This window comes from Belonocnema kinseyi, chromosome 4 (genome assembly GCF_010883055.1).
Source record: "Belonocnema kinseyi isolate 2016_QV_RU_SX_M_011 chromosome 4, B_treatae_v1, whole genome shotgun sequence".
Classification (NCBI taxonomy): Eukaryota; Metazoa; Arthropoda; class Insecta; order Hymenoptera; family Cynipidae; genus Belonocnema; species Belonocnema kinseyi.
In genome coordinates, this window is record NC_046660.1 from 140,399,816 (window position 1) to 140,423,046 (window position 23,231).

At 35.3% G+C, this 23,231-nt stretch overlaps 1 protein-coding gene across 11 annotated transcripts in view; it reads right to left on the bottom strand.

Moving 5' to 3' along the window:
- The window catches only part of LOC117171308 (exocyst complex component 7), a 336,468-nt gene that overhangs the window by 7,428 nt on the left and 305,809 nt on the right, over nt 1-23,231 (bottom strand). The window contains exon 10 of one of the 11 annotated variants that reach the window (XR_004466862.1): nt 12,966-13,077. The exons of the other annotated variants lie outside the window; for them this stretch is intronic. The gene's annotated coding sequence lies outside the window, so the exon portion shown is untranslated. The remainder of the gene's footprint in view (nt 1-12,965; nt 13,078-23,231) is intronic. 11 annotated transcript variants of the gene reach the window in all.

The following is a 23,231-nucleotide window of genomic DNA, read 5'->3' on the forward strand; positions in this document are numbered from 1 at the left end:
AAAAAAGGCTTAAGGAACCACCGCACGATCCCACTGGGAGCAACCGTCATCTAAATATGACACTTTAGCATATGTTTGGCATGCGGTTATGGCTTTGTGGTTGCGAACCATAAATAGCTTCACACCTCCGCGACCACCGATCACAAGGACAATTAATTTAACCGAATATTTTGGGTACAGTCGTTGCAGTTCGCGTTTGATGTCTTGATACCTCTCCTCCTTATCCGTCTCCTTGACAGTGATGTTTTAATTGGTCGGATGCAAAAATTCGATCACGAATATCGTTCGTTTCTCCAAGTTTTAAAGAACGATGACAGGCCTCGGGTGTGCAACGGAGACGGCTGTTCGAAAAATTGTAGTTCCAGAAAATTTGATAGTAATAAAGTACACTAAAAGTCGCATTATATCTTTAGAGATATTTAGTTCTCGCGTGGGTGGGACACCCAGATAGTACGGGTTATAGGTACTCAGCGTGTATATGACATGCTCTGCACCTATAGCTGGGAACTTCTTGACATAAAATGCGGTCGTGGTATGCTAAGGTGGAAATTACAATGTCCAGGCAGGCGAAAATGAAACCCTGTGTATCCGAATTAAGCCCTGATGATTTGAGAAAAGCAAAATTTTGCTCTTTTGCAAAGGACTGTTCTTCTAAATTTTTGCAAAAGTTTCTGTGCATTTTCTAATTAATTAGCCCTTGGCGGAATTTTTGAACCTCTGCTTTATTCACCTCGGCTTTTAGAAAAAAAGCATCTAGATGAAGTAATGCACTTTTCTCACTTCTGATGTTAAAGTTCAGGCCAAGGGTATCGGCCGCTTGCTCTGCGGCTTTATAAAGGAACGTTCTTTTACCAATCATCTCGTGGTTCTAGACTTTGTTCGACGCCGAAAGATTTTAAGACAAAATCTTCCGAAAAAATGCTAGTATCTGCTTCAGAGAGACTCCTTCACTGATGATGCGTTCTGAGTGCGGCTTTGAGGGACGCCCACGTATGCATAGGTCTCTTCAGTGTCAAGATGTCTAATAACACTTATATCCACAAGATCAGGGTGAAATTAAAGAAATTGCACGTGAACACTATACCTTAAATTTTGAAATCTTGTAAGACTACTGGACAAGTAAATCGAAGTTTGAACTAACCAGAATATATTTTCACATTATTACAAAATTTTTCAATGAGGTTACGAGGCAAGAATCAGATATTTGGAAAGCTTTGTTCGTAGCCATTTTGTAGTCGCTATTTTCGAATTCGGAAAATTACCCGTCAACATCAGACACTATATGAAAAGTTCTACAATTTGAAGCCTCATACGACTTTTAAAAGTAAATATAGTTTTGGACCTAAATTACCTATAACCGACATTTTGTTGCCGCCATTTCGAAAAACATCAAATTGCCTTCCAACATCGTAAACTACATAAAGAAACCTAACATTTGAACTGTTATACGACTCTTTAAAATTAGTCTAATTTTGAATAGCATGGAATATATCGTTAAAATTTTCGTGTCGTCATATTGGATTCAGCATTTCTGTTTTTCATTTATGACAATTCATCAATGAATGGGTAACTGAAAAAGTATTAGTACATATTTTTCGGCTGCCAAACATTTTTTTAAAGAGTTACAAAGCGAAAGTTACAATTTTCAAAAAATTTGCTTAGTGATACATTGTTCGTAGTCGCCATTTTATGGCCGATATGTAAACATTTTTAAAAGTGCCCACATTCATAAAAAAAACTCCATAAAACCCTAAATTTTAAGTCGTTACACATACCATAGGGCCTATGACACAGCCACCGAACGCGTCCTCGTGTTGTGGCTAGCGGGTCCCTGGACCAAAGGTTTCTGCTGAATATGGTTACGATGATTAATAAGCAGTTGCGGACAATTGTCTAGGGATGGTCCCGAAGGAATAACCCCTAAGCGGAGGTGTAACAATCGTGCCGAATGCTGAATGGCACCTGGGCGAAATGTCGTAATAGGGCGACTCTGGGATACCGGGCGATCTCTCAGAGTAAGCAGCTACATGTTTTAATGCGGAGCTCTACAAGGACGGGCGAAACCTTTCCCTAGCTGCTTGTGGGAACAACAATGATACCATCAAACCACCAAAAAGTTGTAAATGCGATTCAAAACGGTCGAACGCGCAGAGCACCCGACAATGGGTCGACAAACCGTGCCGATTACCCTGGAGTTCGGGGTACTGAACATAATTTAGATGAAAGAATGACGACGAACCAGCGAAACGCCCACATTGAGTGGATGAATCAACTCAAGTATGACTTGCTAGAATACTACGATGCCAGAATTATCCCTGTTAGAAGAGGCTTTATGTCACGTATACACTCTTTATGGTGCCAGAAATACCCAGAGCTTCAGCACGTTTCGCATCAGTCATTGCGAAATCAACGTGTCTGCCTCTTAAAAACTGGATATGTGCGCCGAACGCTTCCTCAATCACTACATAAACAAGCTAAATATGAAGATGAGGAAGCGAAATTGAGACTAACCGCAAAAAGACATGCACCTTCTGAGAGACGATAGTGATTTTAGGACAAGGAGGAACATTAACATACAGGTTTCTCCTAAGCCCTAAGATCTGGCTGAAATAGATAAATCCCTTCGTGAGAATGTCTGGGAGGAGTTTATGGTTTGAAAAACTTTTCTGCTACAGAACCAGATGGCATCAAGAACTTCTGGTGGAAGAAGTTTACTCCTACACACCAACATCTGGCCCGCATATTTACCTCATATTTAAAGCCGGAAACGCCCATTCGGCAATGGCTGGTGTTAGGAAACACTATACTCCTGCCGAAAAAAGGCAAGTTGTCCAACCAAGAGAATTGCAGGCTAATAAATTGTTTGAACACACTATAAGATTTTTACAGCGATGCTAAAATAGGATTGTCAAAAGAATTTAGCATCTGTAGAGAGATATGTATGAACGTGACTTGAAAGAAGGTGTAGCAGGATGCCAACAGAAACTCCTAATTCACAGGTGCGTCTGAAAAGACGCATCAGCCCATCAACGCGTCCTGTCAGTGACCTGGATTGACTACCGGAAACCTTTCGATTCAAGTGACAAGTTACAACGAACAATGTCACCTTCCATAGGGCCGTCTTTCACGGCGACACCATGAGTCCTCTGCTTTTTTGCATCATACTTCTACCTAATCATCACGAGCATAAGATCACTCATATATTTTGTATGGATGATCTAAAGATCTATGCTTTGGTAAAATCAATCTTCAGAGTGCTTTAAATATCGCCAAGCAGTACACAGGCGAATTTGGGATGGACTTTGGATTGGACAAATGTTCCAAAATTTATCGGAAGAAAGGAAAGCTTATTGGCGTTCCCGAGGACCCTGATCTTGTGGATATAAATGTTATTAGACATCTTGACACTGGAGAGATCTATGCGTACGTGGGCGTCCCTCAAAGCCGCATTCAGGACGCAACATCAGTGAAGAAGTCTCTCTGAAGCAGATACTAGCATTTTTTTCGGAAGATTTTGTCTTAAAATCTGACAACGTTGAACAAGGTCAAGAACCGCGAGATGATTGGCAAAAGAAGGTTCCTTTACAAAGCCGCAGAGCAGGCGGCCGACACCCTTGGCCTGAACTTTAAGATCAGATGTGAGAAAAGCGCATTATTACATCTAGATGCTTTTTTTCTAAAAGCCGAGCAGAATAAAGCAGAGGTTCAAAAATTCCGCCAAGAGCTAACTGACAAGAAAATGCACGGAAACTTTTGCAGAAATTTAGAAAAACAGTCCTTGTCAAAAGAGCGAAATTTTGCTTTTTTCAAATCATCAGGGCTTAAATCGGGTACATAGGGTTACATTTTCGCCTGTCTGGATATTGTAATTTCCACTTTAGTATGCCGCGACCGCATTTTGTGTCAAGAAGTTCCCAGATATAGGTGCAGAGCATGTCATACACACGCTGAGTACCTAGAACTCATACTATCTGGGTGTCTCACCCACGCGGAAACTAAGTATCTGTAAAGACATATTGCGGCAATAAGAGTGCTTTATCACTATCTTTGTCGTTCTTACGATTTAGACTGCGACCCTGTCCTGCCGAACGCCCCAAGGGAGATAGAGTCAAATATCCAAAACGAGAAGTGTCAAATTTTCTGGAACTACAAATTTCCGAACAGCCATCTCCGTTGCACACCCGAGGCCTGAAATCGTTCTTCAAAACTTGGAGAACTATATTCGTGATCGAATTTCTGCATTCTACCGACTAAAACATCACTGTCAAGGAGAAGGATAAGAAGGAGATGTATCAAGACCTCAAACGCGAACTGCAACGGCATATTTAGATGATGGTTGCTCCCAGTGGGATCTTGCGGTTGTTCCTTAAGCCTTTTTTTAATTTACACACACACTTAATAGAAAATCTCTAAACGATATTGTCGAATGTGATTGTCACGATATTCGCTTTCGATTGCTATATGCGTGTGATACGAGGCGTCAGTGGGTTAAACAGCAATAGAAAAAGTCACGATTGTTCCTTCTTTGATAGCTGCACGCGTGTGATGCGAGGCATCAGTATGTTAGACAGTAATGGAACGTCACACGAGTTTTCGTGAAGTCAATGATCTTAACGGAGCTGCCTTGATCTGCGCTTGCTTGGATTTTAGTCACGTTAATTGGCTACGGCGCGTGTCTGTACTTGAATATTAAATATTTACGCGTACTAGGGCCAATGAGAGCCGTTCAGTTCAAGCATGAGCATGTATTTTCGAATCAATGTTGGGAATAATAATCGAATCGAAATTTGAAGTCGATAATACGAGTTAGCGATTCTCTTCCACCGTCACCTCACCACCTCGTACCTCCACAATGCTAGCTGAAAGATGGCGACGGCTGCTTCAAAAGTGTGTGTTCGCGATTGAGAGGTTTTGAACATTGATTGTTTTTGGAAGATAGAGAGTGAGTATTTTTTTAAATTTCCGGAGAACGTGAAACCCCGACACATCAGAAGAATAAAAAATTGTGATCTGAAAGGTGAAAATCTGTGTGAAAATATTAGTGCAGTGCCGTCTATCACTGTACTGATTGTGATTCTTTAATCAATCCTGTATTTCTTAAACGATACATTATTTAAAAGCATATACAACATAAGAAGATTATACATTTTATAAAGCCGTTTTTGTCACAAAAGTGAAGTGCAAGGAGTTAAATGATAAATCGTGGGATATCAGACCATATCATTAAAACGTTGCAGGATTGCATTCTTTTTTCAGTTTAATGTAAATCATCCGAATATCTACAAAAATCTATGAAAAATTATTTATTGCTATGAAAAGTTACAAAAAGCTAATATAACAACTTTACGAAAGTAAGCTCTTTCTTATTTTTCTTCATACGAAAAAAATACTCATTGTTGGAAAAACATTGAAAATTCATGAAATTTTTCATACAAATTTCACAAAAATTTCGTGCAAATTTGTAAAGTTTTTCTTAAAAATACAAAAACTATTTCAATCAGTATTGAAATAAAAAATAGGTTTTTATGTTTTTATCCTCCTTCCCTTTGAGAAATTTTTTACTGCGAGCAGTTCGCTCTGGAATTGTAAAATTCAATCTTAAAATCAAAAACTCAATAAGTTGCTATTGCATTTTATATGAGCAATGGAATCTGCACTGACATTTTCAGTCAGATCTTCATCTTTTAGAGCATACAGATCACAATTTTCGATTTATTCATATTTACGCATGTATCGGATTTTGATAACTCCCAACAATTTTGCGAAATTCTTACTTTATCTTTTTTTTAAAACGGACACAATTTTAAAAACCTCCAGCAACGCATACACACTATAGGGGTGTATAAGCATTGTTATTATCCCCCAGTAGTCGGTAGGAAATTAGTTCTTGACCAACTAAAAACGAACTTTCAATAAAACAGTTGAATACTCCATCAACCAGATGAATTTTCAACGAAGAATTTTTATGTTTTTAACAAAAAAACACAATTTTTCAACAAAATACATGAATTTTTAAACAAATAGTTCAATTTTTAACGTCGGATTTTAACCCCGCATGATTGCCCTCAAGCCATGTGGAATCCATGAGGGCAATCCAGACAGGGTCCCTCATGGAAACGACATGCTAATCCACAGGGGTCCAACATGGGCATATATCTGGGATGATAACACAATTTTGTACTGGGCTGTTAGTGTTGGGCCAGCACTTGATATCGCTACTGGCACAGTACTATTCCAATAGGAAATTCACCATGGGCGGAAGTATTGCATCAGTGCTAACTAGTACCGTACTGCTATACTCTAACCATATGGCAAAAAAATTATTTAAAAAAGAAATATTAATTGATTGGGAGTATTTTGTCTGAAGATATTAATAGTCCTGTTTAGAGTAAATACATACATTACATATATATTACAAATAAAGTTTCTAATTCTACGGGGTATCGAACCTACATATCTATACCTAAATCTATCGCATAATAGTCGGGAGTGCTAACCACTGCGCTCAAACCGACAAGTTGAATCTCGGTGAAAAAGCCATCCTTATAAGGTACAATTCAGAAAAGTTAAAGCACACAATTTTAAGCTCTCTTTTTCTAATTATTTATTATTATACGACATTATGTAATTGTAAAATACACGAACTGTTAACAGGAATATAAATAAAATAATTATTAAATAATTAATTTAAATCTATTACAATTTTTTTTCGCATAATATTTAGTTTTTTCCCATTGTAGACTACTTTACAACTTTTTACAATGACAGGAAATGTAATTTTTCATGAACATTAAAAATGTTTAACAACGAAACACAGAAATTTGATCGTGTATTTGGACAATTTCTTATTAATATCATTTTTTTAACTTTCGTGTAAGCTTTAGTTTTTAGGTGTTTTATAATATTTTGCAACGTTTAGGATTGACATAAAATGTGCATTTTTCTGAACATTTACAATTTTTCATAAAGATGGAGCTTAGAATTCTTTACTTTTAAAAAAATCAGGAAAAAGTTGTTTTCCGAACAGTTGTATTTATAGTTTTTTTGAAATTTTAAAACGCATGAACCGCATTTTTAAAAGTATTTTTTATGTTCATTTTTTAGGATACAAAATATTCACCCTTCCGGCTTAGAAATTTTAATAGTTGATCCGTGAAGGCAACCGACCTGGGCCCCCAGCGGGAGCCTCTATGCAACATCCATATTGTCAGAGTTCGTATCTCAAAAAAGTGTCATCGAATTATTGTCAGAAATTCACTGTTTGTAAGACTGAACTCATGAAACCTCAAAATTTGTGGTGTCAAAAAATACTCACCCTTTGGAGACAGACATTTTATCGTTGATCCGTGAGGGCAACCGAGCTGGGCCCTCTACGGGGGCCCTCATAGAATTTTCATGCGTGGAACATCTATGCGGGCCCCCGCCGGGGGCCCTCCTCCTAAGAAGGCTCAGCGGAGTTTTTTCCACACGGGTATTGATTTTATTATTTGTCCTAGTTGAAAAATTTATTTATTGTTAAAATTATTGATGTAATAAATAAAAAAATTAATGATATTTACGATCTCAATGACAAAAATATTTAAAACATATACAGGATCAGAAGAATTAATAAAAAATATATCACTTATATCCAATATAAATATAGTAATAATTAGAGTATGTAAAGCTACAACTTAAATTGCATAGCTAAGAATCTTTATACCTTTAAAATCTGAACGATTCCAAGTTTTGAAGAAAATATTTTTCAACAGTAATGGAAATTTAATTAAAATGTTTGAGGGAATGATGTGGTAAAAAACCAATAACACTGCTGATAAATGATAAAATGGTTTTAATATTATTTAATATAATGTATATATTAATTTAAATTAAACCGAACATCATAAATACATTTATACAGTTCAAGAATTCATCTGTTGCTTAATCGTACAAGCTTTTTTCTCGCTGAATTCAACTTTTTTTGTTCTCGAATGTGAAGCATTTCGTTTTTGGTTAACTCCCGCATTCTCAAAATTAAATAGGTGTGAATCACAATGGCAATCAGTTCCGAATAATATTTAGGTAAAATTATTGTGGTTACTATATTAAATTTATTATAAACCGCTTCAAGCTCCGAACTTCTCAAGTAAAAATATTGCATTTGTAAATAAATGTTCATTAAAAAAAAGATTAATTTTTATACAATTAGTTGATATTTGAACTAAAAAAGAACAGTTTTCAATCAAAGATGGAATAGTTAAATTTTCAGTTTAAAACATAACTGTTCACCCAGAAATAAATTTTTAGTTAAAACGACGGAATATTCAATTATAATTTAGGTACATATTCAGATTAAAAAATTAATTTTCAATAAAAAACCAATTTTTAATTTAAAAAACTACTTATTAAAGAATAATTACATTTTGAAAAAAGGGATAAATTTTCGACCACAATGATAAATCTTAAACTGGGATAGTTGAAGTTTAAACCAACAACATCAATTTTCAGCCTACAAGGTTTATTTTTAACACAAAAAAAAAACGAATTTTCTACTAAAAAAGCTATTTTTAACCAATAAATTCCCTGAAAATTCCAGATAGGGTAGACACCCTGGTATTCAAGTATTTAAAATAAAGTTAAATTAATATAATTATAAATATACAAACTTTCTAATAGACCTACTGCAAGGTAGCACTAAAAAATTGTTATGACGTCGAAAGTCGTAAGTGTGTGTTTAATTTAATAGGTTTTCCAAAAATAACTATCCATAATTTTTTATTATCCTTGACAACTATTTGTTTTGAAGATACTGGTTCAATAACACCTTTCACTAATTTAGCTGTGTACTGTGTGAATCGAATAATTTTAGAATTTCCAAATGTTACATTGTGCCTTGCCTAAGAAATAGGAAATTGAACAGTTTTTGTGTCATTAAATATGATTTGAAAAAGATTATTTTGAGGGGGATTACAGTTTGTGAAAAACGGGAATATCATCTGGAATGTCCCAGGTCTCTCTTATTTCATTACCGTCTATTATTTCATTGCCTCTATGATGGCATTACTCTCTATAATGTCACTACCCTCTATAATTTCATTACCCCTAATAATTTTATTAGCATCCATTTACAAATTATCTAGTTCTCTAAATACATTAGGGTGTAATTCCTTAGGTGGACTGCTTATCGTTTCAGCGGTTTTAGAAATATTTCTCTTTTTAGGAGATTCTCGCTTTTTCTGATTAGTCGACAAATATTTTGGGCTGTTTGGAAGTTTTTGAGGAAGAGCTCCTTTTCTTAACCTTGGTATTCTGAATTTAACCTGAAAGTTATACGTTCTATACCCTGGCGGACCGAAGGAACCGAATGAAGCCTTTACAAAGTACCCGTAAAGACCCTATTGGGTCCCCATTCGGTTCCTTTTTAAAAAAACTCGAAAAAACAGCAAAATCAACTTTTAAACTGTTGAAATTCGGATTCAACGTTAAAATTCCCTATAGAAGGTCACGAAATAATCGCAATAGTTTTTTTTGCAACGGTAAAAGTTAATTGAAAAAAATTTGCAAGTAAACGCAGTAAGCAAACCATCTGCTATATTTATCATTTTTGTTTCAATTTAAAGGCGATTTTGTATTCAACAATTAATTATATTATTAAAAATCTCATGTCTGAAATGAATAGACTATGAAATACTAAAATATATAAACAACCGTACCGTACTCATGATGTTTGCATCAGATCCTCTCACTTCCGACACCCACATGATGTCAAACCCCAAAAAGTGATTTTCACACACTGCACGCTCATTCGTACCGAACTTATAATAAGAACAAGACATTATTTGAAAATATTAAAAGATTCACTAGGCTTCATTTTTTTCAAAATACTTTTTGTTAATTTCTCGCAAACTGATGCAGGCACCTCATTGATAAAAACTGTTCTATTATTCTACTAATCTACCTCCATGGGACTACGCCCTCATGCCACTCTTAAAAATAAATCTAGTTTTGGATAGCATAGAATTTCTTACGGAAGGTATGCTGTCGCCATATTGACTCCGACATTTTTAATTCACTGAATTTGACACTGTATTTCTGAGTTTTTGAACAAAATTTATGAGTATACTTGCTTATAGTTTAACGAATCCTTGAATGAGTACAAAAACAAGAGTTTAAAGAAAAATTTAACCTACATTACTTTTAGCATCGTAAACCACATTAAAACACCCTATTTCTGAGGTGTTGCACAACTCTTAAAAATTATTCTAATTTTGGACAACATGCAAGATACATCATTAAAGTTTTGCTTCGGCGATGTTGCATCCGCCATTTTTGTTCATCACTTCTGAGAATTTATTAATGATTTGTTAACCGCAAACTTATCAGAATACATTTGTACAGACTTCAAGTTTTTTTAAATTACCAAGCGAAAATTAAAATTATGAAAAACTTTTTTAATGATACATTGCTTGTAGCCGCCATTTTGTTTCTGCCATTTTTAAAAACGCGAAATTGACCTCCAGCATTATAAACTACATACAAAAACCTCAATTTTGAGTCACTGCAGGACTCTTCAAATTTAATCTAATTTTGGATAGCATCCTTAGTAGCACGGAACGTTCCCTGAGCGTATAAAATGTCCGCCACTTAGGAACGTTCCAGTGGAACGTTCCAGGAACATTCCACTGGAAAGTTCAAAGAATAAATTATGGTTATTGTTATTATTATTAATGAATATCCGATAAACCATAAGTGATAGGTCAAAATTAATGTCAGTTTATGATATAGATACCGTATTACAATGTAGTATATACGGTATTCAAAACTCAAAAATGACATCTATTTTTATCTATCTCCCCGGTAATAAGCGTAGAATAGAGAAAAATTAATATTTTCAGATTTCAGCGCAAAAGTGAAGATTATACTATTATTTTGTTCGAGCGATTTTTCCATATGTCTAAAATGCCACCATAATAAAATGATACTTCCGCAACTTATTCACTTCTATTTCCATAGCGACCGCCACACGATTTTCTATTCTCCCAAAGAGAACGTGTTTTCAATATATTTAATTCCTTCTAATTGTACCGGTAACACACCTCACAAAGATATCTTTTATTCCTCAGAAATTGTCATATTTTAATTTTTTTAATTCCTTCTAATTAGTTTACAAAATATGTGTAATAAGTTGTTTTAATTCCTTCATGTGAAATATAAGTTTTGAAATTTTAATTCCAACCAATTCAACTTTTTCTCTCTAGAGTTAAAATTATTTAAATTCACACATTTGTATAGATTTCTTTTGTCATTTTTTTAAAAGTTTAAATAATTGATTAAAATATAAATAAATATAAATTTGAATATTTTTCGAATTTATATGTTATAAAAAGATTTAATAATGAAAAATAAGTTAAATAAATGCTTTCGTTAAATTTTACTAAGTCCATTGAGAGGAATAGGATTTGTACTTTTTCTGTTTCCCTTTAGGGGATTTTTAGACGGAGGAAAAATCGGGTATTCATTGGAATAGAAATGATTAATTTTTTTGAATTCAACGCTTATTACCGGGTCTTATGGTTTACGAGATAATTGTTATTAATAATAAAAATAATGAAAGGTTCCCCACAGGTCCCAGTGGGACGTACCTGGGACGTTCCAATGGAACGCTCCCAAGCGGCGGACATTTTACATGCTTAGGGAACGTCCCACTGGAACTATCCGAAGGTTCCCGCGAAAGTTAAAATTTTGTTTAAATCTGCTTAGTGATAGATTGTTTGTGGCGACCATTGTGTGACCGCCATATTAAAATGTTGAAAAGTGCCCACATGTATAAAAAACTACATTAAAAACCTGAATTTTAAGCAGTTATATGACTCTTAAGAGTCAAACTAATTTATATATATATATGTGTGTGTATATATTTTGTTGCTTCAAAATGGCGGACCAAAATATCTCAAAAAACGTGATTTTTTTACATGCTCTTCACGTACACCATTTTTAAGGTGAAAAAAAACAATGATTAACCCGAGATTATTATTCAATCTGATATTTTTCGTGTTGCTGGTAATAAATAAACTACTAAAATGCTAAATTTCAAAATGGCGGATTAAAAATGGTGGCTGAAAAATAAAGTTTTTAATTTGTATGTAATGTTCGTTTTATTATCGTAATATCGTTTTAATGTTCGTTTGAAAAACATATTTTCAATCATCCTTATTATTATTATTACTTTATAAATATCGAGAGCGAGTCTAATCTGGCGGATAAAAAATGTTGTATAATAACTAGGCCAACGCCAACTTAGTCTTTTAAACTCTTCTGTGACTATAAGATTTTTAACCACGAACTAAATAAACCAGATATAGATTTGAGGGTTGGAAGCATCGCTGGTTTTAAATTTTCCATTACTTTTGCAAAATTAATTTGTTTAAACAAATTATTGCGTTACTAACTAATTTTGCAAAACAAATACCAGAATCAGATTGAATGGAAAAAGTTACATCCGGAATAGTTCTTTTATGTCTTTAATTACGATTTTTAATGAACAAATTAATGAATAATACATTTGGTAAATTTAATAAAACTGTTTATGTTTATAAGAAAGGCAAAGAAAATACAAATACGACATCAATTATTTAAGGGGTTTTTGAGTACGCTTAATCCAAACATGCGATTAGTTTTGCAAAGTTATTTTGTTTAAGCAAATTATTGCATTAAGAAAATTTTTTGCATAAAAAATGTCAGAATTAGATTCTATGTCAAAAAATACATAACATAGTATTGAAACTAATGGCATATTTAAACGCATCGCATAACGTTTTGTATAACAGATTTAATTATTTATAAGTGAGATAACAACAACTCCCGCTATTGATATTTTTAATATGATAACTATAAGGATTGTTGAAAATAGGTTTTAAGCTGCATTATTTTCATCCTGCCTGTATTATTCTTATCAGAAAGAAGATATAAAAACGACCATTACATACCAATCAGCCCTATCCGACTCCTCGACCCTTTTGTATAGCAGCTGTTGTCGCTTACAAGTTCCACATGACGGTTGAACTCATCCGCTAGCCACCAGATAGCGCGTCATTTGTCCTGCTCCAGTAAAACATTGAATCTTATATGTCAAAACTATTTAAATAATAAAATAGCGGGTTTTAATTTATTATTCTGACTTTTGGTGATAATAGTGAGATATAGTGCGTTTCCTTGATTCTTTTGATGTTTTGAATATGGGACGTTACAAGGGCAGGTCGTCAAAGAAAAGCGGACTCTTCTTTCAGTTCCTTCAGATTCAGATCGTCTGCTCGAATAGGAAAAAGCAATTCCTCGGCAGGATTACACTTTAAAAAGTGGCCAAGTTGTTTGTGGGCTACATTTTTTACCCAAACAAATTGTCAAAATACGAAAAGTAAAGGATCCCGATGGCAAGGTTATGTCATCGGCATGTATGTGTCTACAAGTTTTATACTTCAAATATTATTGAAGAATAATTTAAATAGAATTCACACTAATAATTAAAAAAAACTGCATTACACATAAGTTAACGAATCAGGAAATGTCAGTGTTTTGTCTTCAAACAAAAGTAATGTGAGAATTTATTATTATAAACAATATTTTAAAGAACTTTGAGACATTTATCGTTTTCTTTTTAAATTTGTCAACGTTTACTGTTTTATTTTGAAACCGATCGAAAAATGTCATAATTAAGGTGTCTTGCGAGTTTTATGCGGGCTAAATAACTTTTCTCGTCAGAAGATTTTTTTTCATATTATCAAAATTTCTAATTTTTTTTTTGCAAACAGCGATAGATACGAAAAAATTTTGAGATACTATTTTGCACGTCTAAAAAATTTGTATTAAAATGACCCTTGATCTTTTGCGATACCTTACCATCGTATGTGAGGAAAATTTAAAAATAAAATTTGTAGGACAAAAAAGTTCTTTCGGTCTAAAAATGGTTTAGCCCACATAAAGCTAATCAGATGGCTTTCTTATATTAACAAAAAAATTTCAAAAATATTGGGATGAATAAAAAGATGGGCTTTTATAGAGAAAATTTTTTCCATTTTCTTAAAATTGGATGAAAAAATATAAGATTTTCTCGAAAATTCCACCGTTTTATTCTTCCCAGTATTTAAACAAAGTTTTTTCTCATAGAAGAATGACATCATATGAGCTTTATGCCTTTGCACGTCTAAAAAAAATGATTCTTTTTAGACATGAAAAGTTTTAAATCAAATGTTTTAATATCTCTCGCTGTTTACTAGAAAAAATAGAAAATCTGATTAAACGAAGAAAAAAAATTCTCCTCGCGGCAAAAGTTACTTAGCCCTCATAAAACTCAGAAGATATCTTTATTATGAAACTAAACATTTTAAACGAAATTGGAAAAAATATATATAATTGTAGGTTTTTAAGCAACTTTACATATTTTCAGAAAAACTACCGCTATTTTATTAATTTGGAAGTTTTTAAATATTTTTCAGTGGGTTATAAAATCATGCAATAAACGCTGTAAAAATAAAAAATAAAACGATAAATATCTGAGGTCCGAAATTTTTGAAGATTGAAAAAAATTGGAGATTTTTAAAAACAAAGCACAAAATTCAAATAGAATTTCGTAGAAATTTTTTTGGGCGAATTGAAAAAATACATATCGCCTCATTTACTCAAAAAATAGTATTTTGTCCCCGACAAAAAATAGCTTTAATTTTGGGAATAATATATAAAGATCAATGTTATTGTTATATTTGATGAGTTTCACTTTTCACAAAGTTTCACTTATGTGATATCTTGTTTAACAAAGAAATGCTTTGTACTTAGGTATACGGGTTCGTCATAACCTAGCCGGTGCTCGTCAATTTGTATACTGACTCGTCATTGAAAATGCTCAGAAAAATATATATACACTCTACTTACTCTTTCTAATCGCGAATAACGTCATATAAGTATTCGCGCTTTTTCGTAATTGCATATATTCCAAACATACCGCCCGCCTCGTGTGCGTGCGCATCACGAGAATAAACAACAAAGATTTCATAGCCGAAGTTGGCAAATCATTGTATGACAAATTAATTAACACTTATTGTTTATTAAGCTACCGACGACCATGAAAATTAGTCTTGACGTAAGTAAGCATAAATAAGCATAAAATTGATCTCAAGTTGCGACTGAAATTCAGTTTCACCACCTGCCATGAAAAATAATTTTGAATGCGAATAAAAATAGAAAACTCTTTTAATACTAAATAAATTGGTATAATTACAAGTATAGTTTAGAATTAACCCTAAGTGTGAAGTAAGTGCAATCGTAAGACAGGCACCATGCTACTCGGGTTTTTAAGTTTTATTGAAATTGCACAATTCAGTAGAGGCTTTAAATGAAAGAGGCAATAAGCAGAGTTTAACAATCGGTCGGTCGAATTATGAAGTAGCCGTCCTAACACGAACAGAGCGAACTAAGTCATCTTTACCATTATAGCATATAGTTACACGACCAAGCGACCATTTAGTTGGAGGGAGACCATCATTACGCATGAATACTAAGTCACCAATCTTAAGGTTAGGTTGTTCACGAGTCCACTTATATCGGCACTGTAAAGAGTGTAAATATTCAGTGGCCCATCTTCGCCAAAAGGTCTTCACGATATGTTGTATTACCTGCCAACGAGATAGCCGATTCTCAGCAATAAATTCGATCGACTGTTGAGGGGGACTCAAAAGCGGTGCACCATTCAAAAAGTGCCCTGGGGTCAAATACGTTAAATCTTTGCTATCATCCGAAAACGGTCCTATTGGACGAGAATTAAGAGCTGCCTCAATTAGTGTAAGAGTAGTATAAAACTCTTCGAAAGTAAGAGTTCTAGAGCCCACTATTCGGCAAAAGTGATGCTTGAAGTTCTCCACTCCAGCCTCCCACACTCCTCCGAAATGGGGTGCAGAAGCGGAATGAAATGCCAAGTACTTCCTTGACTGACGAGTTGATTCTGTAAGTTGAAATATTTACGTAGATTTAAAAGGCAATTACGCAATTATCTTTCAGCTCCCTGAAATATGGTACCATTGTCACTGTACATGTCAGCTGGTAATCCACGACGATTTGTAAAGCGGTGGTGAGCTGCTAGAAAATCTTCACAGTAGTAATTTGAAACAAGTTCCAAATATATGGCTTGAGTCATGCAGCAGACGAATAAGGCTACGTAACTCTTGTAACTCTTTTGACCTCTCCCCGGTGATACGCGTATGTTGAAAGGACCCGCATAGTACCCCAGTATGTGTAAAAGGATGACTTGGAGTGGTTCGAAAATTTGAAAAGTTACCCATCAGCTGTTGTGAAAGAGTAGCTCGCTGACTCACGCATAAAACACAGACATAAATTAATCTCTTGACAAACGCACGAGATCCTAACACCCAAAATCCCTGGCGTAACGTGCTTAAAGTAAGTTGCGTACCACCATGCTATCTAATTGTGTGCTTGATGAGCACTAAGCTCACTTATTCGATGACGCGGTAACATAATATGATGCTTTTCATTGTAACTGATTGGGTTATTACCTAAACATCCCCCCAAACGCAGTGCACCAGATGCGTCTAAACATGGGTGTAACATTTTTAAAGACGAGCTCTATTTTATCTGGTTGTCATGTTGAAGTCCGCACAACTCAGGTTCGAAGGTCTCCTTTTGAATTCGACGGATCCAATACAAGGAAGCTTGGTCGAAGCTTTGTTCAGCTTCCTTCATGGTATGATGAGCAACTTTCTTACTCCACTCAAGGTCCATATCTTGAGACAAAACGGGCCTTGATTCTGGCCAACTAGCAGAATGTTTGACCAGCCACTGTGGACCATGCCACCATAAGGGATGATCCTTTAACTCTCCTGAGGAGAGACCCCTAGAAGCACAATCAGCGGGATTGTCCTTAGTGGAACATATCTCCACTTAGCCTTTGGAACAAGCTCATGAATATGAGCCACTCGATTAGATACAAATATACGCCAAGTCGATGGATGCTTGGTTAGCCAAGCTAACACTACAGAGGCATCAGTGTAGCAGTAAAGTGGGATACTTTCAAACCCCATTGTTGAGATTAGAAAATGTACAATCTTATTTAATAATAGAACTCCACACAATTCAAGTCTAGATATGGTCACAGGTAGGATAGGAGCAACTCTCGTTTTAGCAGCTAGTAGAGTTACTCGTGCATTTCCATCATCCTGAATAATACGGAGATATACGACTGCAGCATAAGTTCTGCTCCAAGCGTCAGAAAAGCCATGCAGCTCGCAAGCTAGATTGTCAGCACTTTGTCCGGTCCATCGCGGTATCTGGATAACTTGAAGTTGGGTAAGACCCTTGTAATATTTGGACCAATAATTCTCCAAATCGGTGAGTAAAGGCTCATCCCACTACAGCTTTTGAAGCCATAGCTGATGCACCAAACGCTTAGCGACTATTACAACTGGAGGTAACCAACCCATTGGATCATACAGCTTTGCGATAACTGAGAGAATTAAAAGTTACGTCGGAGAATCCATAGGTCGGGGCTCAACCCTAAATCGAAAAACATCGAATGCGGGATCCCATTGCAAACCCAAAACTTTCAGTTTAATATTTTCATCCATTAGAAAATCAAACGCTCTCTCATGAGTTCCTGAGAGACAATCTGACAATAACAATTCCTTATTACTTGCCCATTTTCTTAGATGAAAACAACCCTTTTCGAAAAGGTGAAAAGTCCCATACGTGACTGTAATAAAATGCCAAGCCTCAACGTTTTGTTCAGAGGAATACCAAACTATACGTTGATATATTCTATCACGTGGGCTAACCAAAATCTGTCGAAACATTTTCTTCACGTCGGCGACAAGCACAAAGCGATGGGATTGCCAGCATATTATAATGGAGACTAAATCCGTGAGAATTTTAGGCCCGATGTGAAGATGCGAACTCAAGGATGTGTTATTGGATGTCAAACTTGAGGCATTGAATACTGCTCTTAAACGAGTGGTAGAACTATCAACCTTAAGGATAGGATGATGGGGCAAATAAACTGTTTGAGGAGAATCAACATCAGAAAACCGCTGAATGCGTTCCATATGACCTAACGGTTCACATTCGGTTAAAAACACCGTGTATTGAGAAAATAAAGCTGAATCCTTAAGAAAACTTGCATATACTCTCTTCAAGACTAACCTTGCTCTATTTAAGGAACTGCCAATATCTATCGGAGATCCATTCATAAAGGACAAGCGTACCATATACTTTCCCGATGCTAAACGTTGATGAGTCGACACAAAATTCTGCTCACAACTCATCTCATCAGCAGTCAAAAGGGATCTGGATGCTGGTTCCCTTATGTCCCAGAACCTAAGCAAATTGTCGTGAAGAACTTCCTCGATTATACTTTGATGCGCTGTTGCAGGTTCAATCACACCTCTCTTTGGTAAAAGTAATACTTGAGCTAACTTTTTCGCGGCACCTATTATCTCACTTCCTACACCGTAAACTAAAGCATTATCCCTTTGATACTTCGGATTCATAATTTTCACTAATCTTTTAGATAAAAAACAACATTCCGAACCCTGATCAAGGAGAACTCTAAAGGCATGAACCCGGTTATTATCAGCTCCTATGTTTACTACGGCGGTTGTGAGCAAAGTAGAACTTGAAAGATCGCGTTTATTATTCAAAAAATAAACTGTAGCATCATTGAGATTCGTATGATGGGCTCCCTGAATTGATAGTGGATGGCTATCCGATATTTCTTTTATTACCAAGCCCGTATTACTAGTTGCGGCCACTAGAGAACTGATTGCAAGAGTGTTAGCGGAAGTCAACACCGGCGTTGTATCAACAGAATTAGAATTAGATTTAAATTCAATATGTAGTAATGTGTTATGTTTACGATGGCACTAACCACAAGTATACTTGTTAGAACAGTTCCAGATCCCAAGTGCATCTCCCATTCGTTCAAAGATGACATATCTAATTTACGCACTATCCAAAACACCATAACATCATCCCAATGCTGAGAATCACGTAACACCCTTAATTCCACCACAGAATTGTAAGAGATATTCGGTATAGTCGCGATTGCTTGCAAATGAACATTCATCAGAGCGCGTTTATTATGATAGCGAATTTTAATTGTCTCCCAGGCAGTAGTGAAATTCGCATCGGTCACTGTCACATGTTTAATGACATCACTAGCGTCACGTACTAACGAAGAGTTTAGATAGTATAAACGAGACACATTAGATAAAGAAATATTATTAACGATTAACGCCTTAAACAGATCACGAAAATTTCCCCAGTCAACATAATTGCCTGAAAATTCAGGCAACGTAATATCAGGTAATTTGGGAATAGTATAATTTTGCTGATTAACGTTTTCTCGCGTCGATTGTCTAGCTTCTACCGCAAAATTTGACACAGAAGTATGCAACTTTGAATTTAAATAATCGAGAGCTGCAAGATAAGCTTCTTCAATTTGCAGAAATTGACTTTCAGGAGAATATCCTACGGTCTTTTTTCTTCCGAAGTGTAGAGCGCTCTAGCCTTTAGGTCTAGTTCTAAGCATCGATGCCATTTTTCTTTTAGCAGTCCTAATCGACCTCTAATAGTTGTATCATTTCGATTGTCGCATGCGAGTTTCTTTAAATTAATTTCTGTACGCATAATAGCTTCATGCAATAAAACAAGCTCGATACGTAACGCTTCCATTTTAGACATAATTATTTGAAAAAATTATGCAGAGGTAATAGCAATTATGAGCTAGAAATTATTTAAACAAATTGAATTTAACTGATGAGAAAATAATTAGCTGTATGGTTAAACATTCAATTGAACAATAATCCTTTGGCGTACATGCAGCCGTATGGGTGAGATATAGTGTGCGACTTTTATTTTAGTAATACTAATGCTGTCATAATATAAATATAAGAGAATCAGTAGAGCAACCATACGTGTGTAATGCAATAATAATAAATAATGTTCCAGCATAATGCGAAAGTGATAGCCGAAAACTTCGTAGAGTGCGAAGTTGAACACCGTAACACTTGCCTTGTAGACACTCTTCAATGCAAAGCGAGGCATTTAATTCTCCATTTGAAGACGAAGAAGCAGAAAGACTTAATGTTTTGATATTGCACTGTTCGAAATTCTGATAGAGTTTAACACAAAATCCAAAAGCCAAAAAATTGTGAGAACAATTTTCCACACCAATAATCCAGGTAAAAATCAGACAAGCGAACACTGGACTTGAAATTCCAATATAACGACTTTCGACGCCATACTGGTTTTCTCGATAGCTTTGCAATAGCGAACTTTTCTAACTCGTTTTTAAATCCAATTTTTTCCACTTTTAGAGTTAATTTTTCTTTACACTCCCGAATCCGGCTCAGAGGACCAAAAATATGCATAGTAAATAATGTAGTAGTTATCAATCGTCTATTAATTTCATCCAAATAATATCTTTGGATTCAAGGATTCAAGAGGGAAACAACTGTCAGGAAAAATAGTTTTAATTTGGAAATAAGATATAAAGATCAATTTTATTGTTATAGTTGACGAGTTTCACTTTTCACAAAGTTTCACTTATGCGATATCTTGTTTAACAGAGAAATGTTTTGTATTTAGGTTCATGAGTTTATCCTGACCCACCCGATGCTTGTCGATTTGTAAACTTACTCGTCATTGAAAATGGTCGGACAAATATATATATATACACACACTCTGCTTACTCTTTCTAATCGCGAATAACTACATTTAAATATTCACGCATTTTCGTAATTGCACACATTCCAAACACGAGTGAATCCGGTTTTAGATCGTAGCATGGTGTAGTTTGTATTTCGTCTTTTACAGCTGTTATATTTAAACAGATGTCGCGAGCGTTAAAGGTGACAGCAGTCGCCTCTGGATGTTTTCTTTGAGCTACCATCCATATTATCATATATTATTATATATTATTATTATTAGCATCAATATTATTATACCATTGAGCCACCCCTTTTAATTTATGAAAAAAATTCAGTACAACATGATATATAGTAAAAGTTATAAAATATTAAAAAATTGTTGCTCTCAAAAAACGGAACATTGTTATTGAAATTTTATACGTTTTTTATGAATATAAGTATTTTAAACGCATAACACTGCAAAAGAAAAAGATTAATGTTTGTATGTATTTATAAATTAATTTTTTTTAATTTGTCCTTGACCGATCCAATTAGTTTGTAAGTTTTGTAAATTAATAATAAATATCTGGGCTAATATCTACTTATTCGTTGAATTCATTCCACCCCCCCCCCCACCTTTTTTTCGACATATATATTTTTGAAAAAATGTATTATATTTCTTGATAACAATAAATTATGCAATAAACATGTGTTTGAATTAAAGAAATAATTGCACACAACAAATTTCGTTGGATTGTTATATTTAAAAAACAAAAATTCTCGTTCCTAAAAATTGAATTATTAGCATTAAAATGGCTTATTTTCTAATTTATAATACCGAAGAAATTATTAAGATACTATTGAATTTGTTAATCTCGTTATTCAACTTTCTAGGATATTGTTATATCATAATTTTATTTTGTTACATTTGTTATTATATTTTGTTATCTCTTAGAGTTTTTATTTTTCCAACACGGTTTCGATTTCCAATTTGTTATAAAATTAATTTATATTTATTATAAAAAAATTGCATTCCTAATAAGTAGTACCTTTTAAAAATTTTCTTTAAAAACACATACTTATTGACACATGTTCAATACCTGTTGTTAATAACAAACATATGTAAGCACTGTTAAAGTGATCTCTTTTCAATAATCCCTTTACACTTCAATGACTTCTATGTTTTTTAAATATCAACTACCCATCAAAGAATTGTTGGTTTTCATTTTTGTTGGTTTTGATTCTTCTAAAATCAAATCAAAGGGCCTATGACAAAGCCACCGAAAGCGTCCTCGCGTGAGGTGTCTAGAACGGTGACTCTGGGATACTGGGCGACCTCTCAGAGTACGCAGCCTTATCCTTGCATGCGGGGCTCTACAAGGATGGACGAACCCCTTTCCCTAGCTTCTCGTGGGAACAACAATGACAACACCAAACATAGTTGTAGTAAGTGCGGTTCAAAATAACAGAACGCGCAGGGCTCCCGACAATAGGTCGGCCACCAATGCCGACCAATCTAGAGCTGGGGGAGCCAAAAAAAATGGATTCAATGCGATGGATAGGCGGGAACTCGCGAACTTTGGGTGCACGGAGCGACTGAATCACGACTTGCTAGAGTGCTACGATGCGAGTGTGGCCCCTGAACGGGGTTACATGGCACGGCTGCATGCTCTGTGGTGCGGGAAACACCTGGAGCTATCGCACTTTTCGCAGCAACGTCTGCGAAACCATGCTGAACTACTCTCTAAAAGGGGCTATGTAAGCGGAACGCCTACTCTATCACAGCTAGAACAAGCCGCCAACAGAGAAAGAGAGACGATACTAAGACCAACCTCGGGCAGGCATACAATAGATGAAGAGCGATGCTTTACGACCCGGAGAAACATCAACACCAAGGTTTCTCTCAAGCCTAAAGATCTGGCTGAAATGGATGACGAGCTTAGTGGACATTTTTCCGGAGAATCCGACCTCTGGGCTATCAATTATTGTGTGTATAATGCAGCGAGAGCTTTGGCCAATGCGAACCGTAAAACAAAACCAACGGTTGATCATAAGACCAAAAGACGAATGCATCAACTTGCCATAAAGATAGGCTTGGCAAGACAGTACGCGTCTCACATTCAGTGTGTGATTGACTACATCATGTCTGGCAGGAATTTTACCGCCAAGGTTCGAAAGTTCGCGTGCGAACTCCGGACCCGTTATCACACACTTAACAAGCCAAAGCTGCTGACCATCAGGCAGCATATTGTTGAAAGAATACGGATACTATCTGACGCTAAGAGAAGTCTAGAGCGGAGGGAGAGGTGGGACAGAGAAAATCAACAGTTTCTCTCTGACCCATCTCGACTCTTCCAAGACCCTCCAGTTACAGTCGAACACCCACCCAAACCAGAGGAGGTCGAAGTATTTTGGAGAGAAGTCTACGAAGTTCAGAATAGACTGGACGAAGATTCAGAAAAAATTAATAGCTTCAAGGAGTTATGTGTAGCCCTCATAACACCTGATAAAGAATGCCCACCCATCACTACCGAGGAGGTGAAAAAAGTATTAAGAGGGATGAAGAAC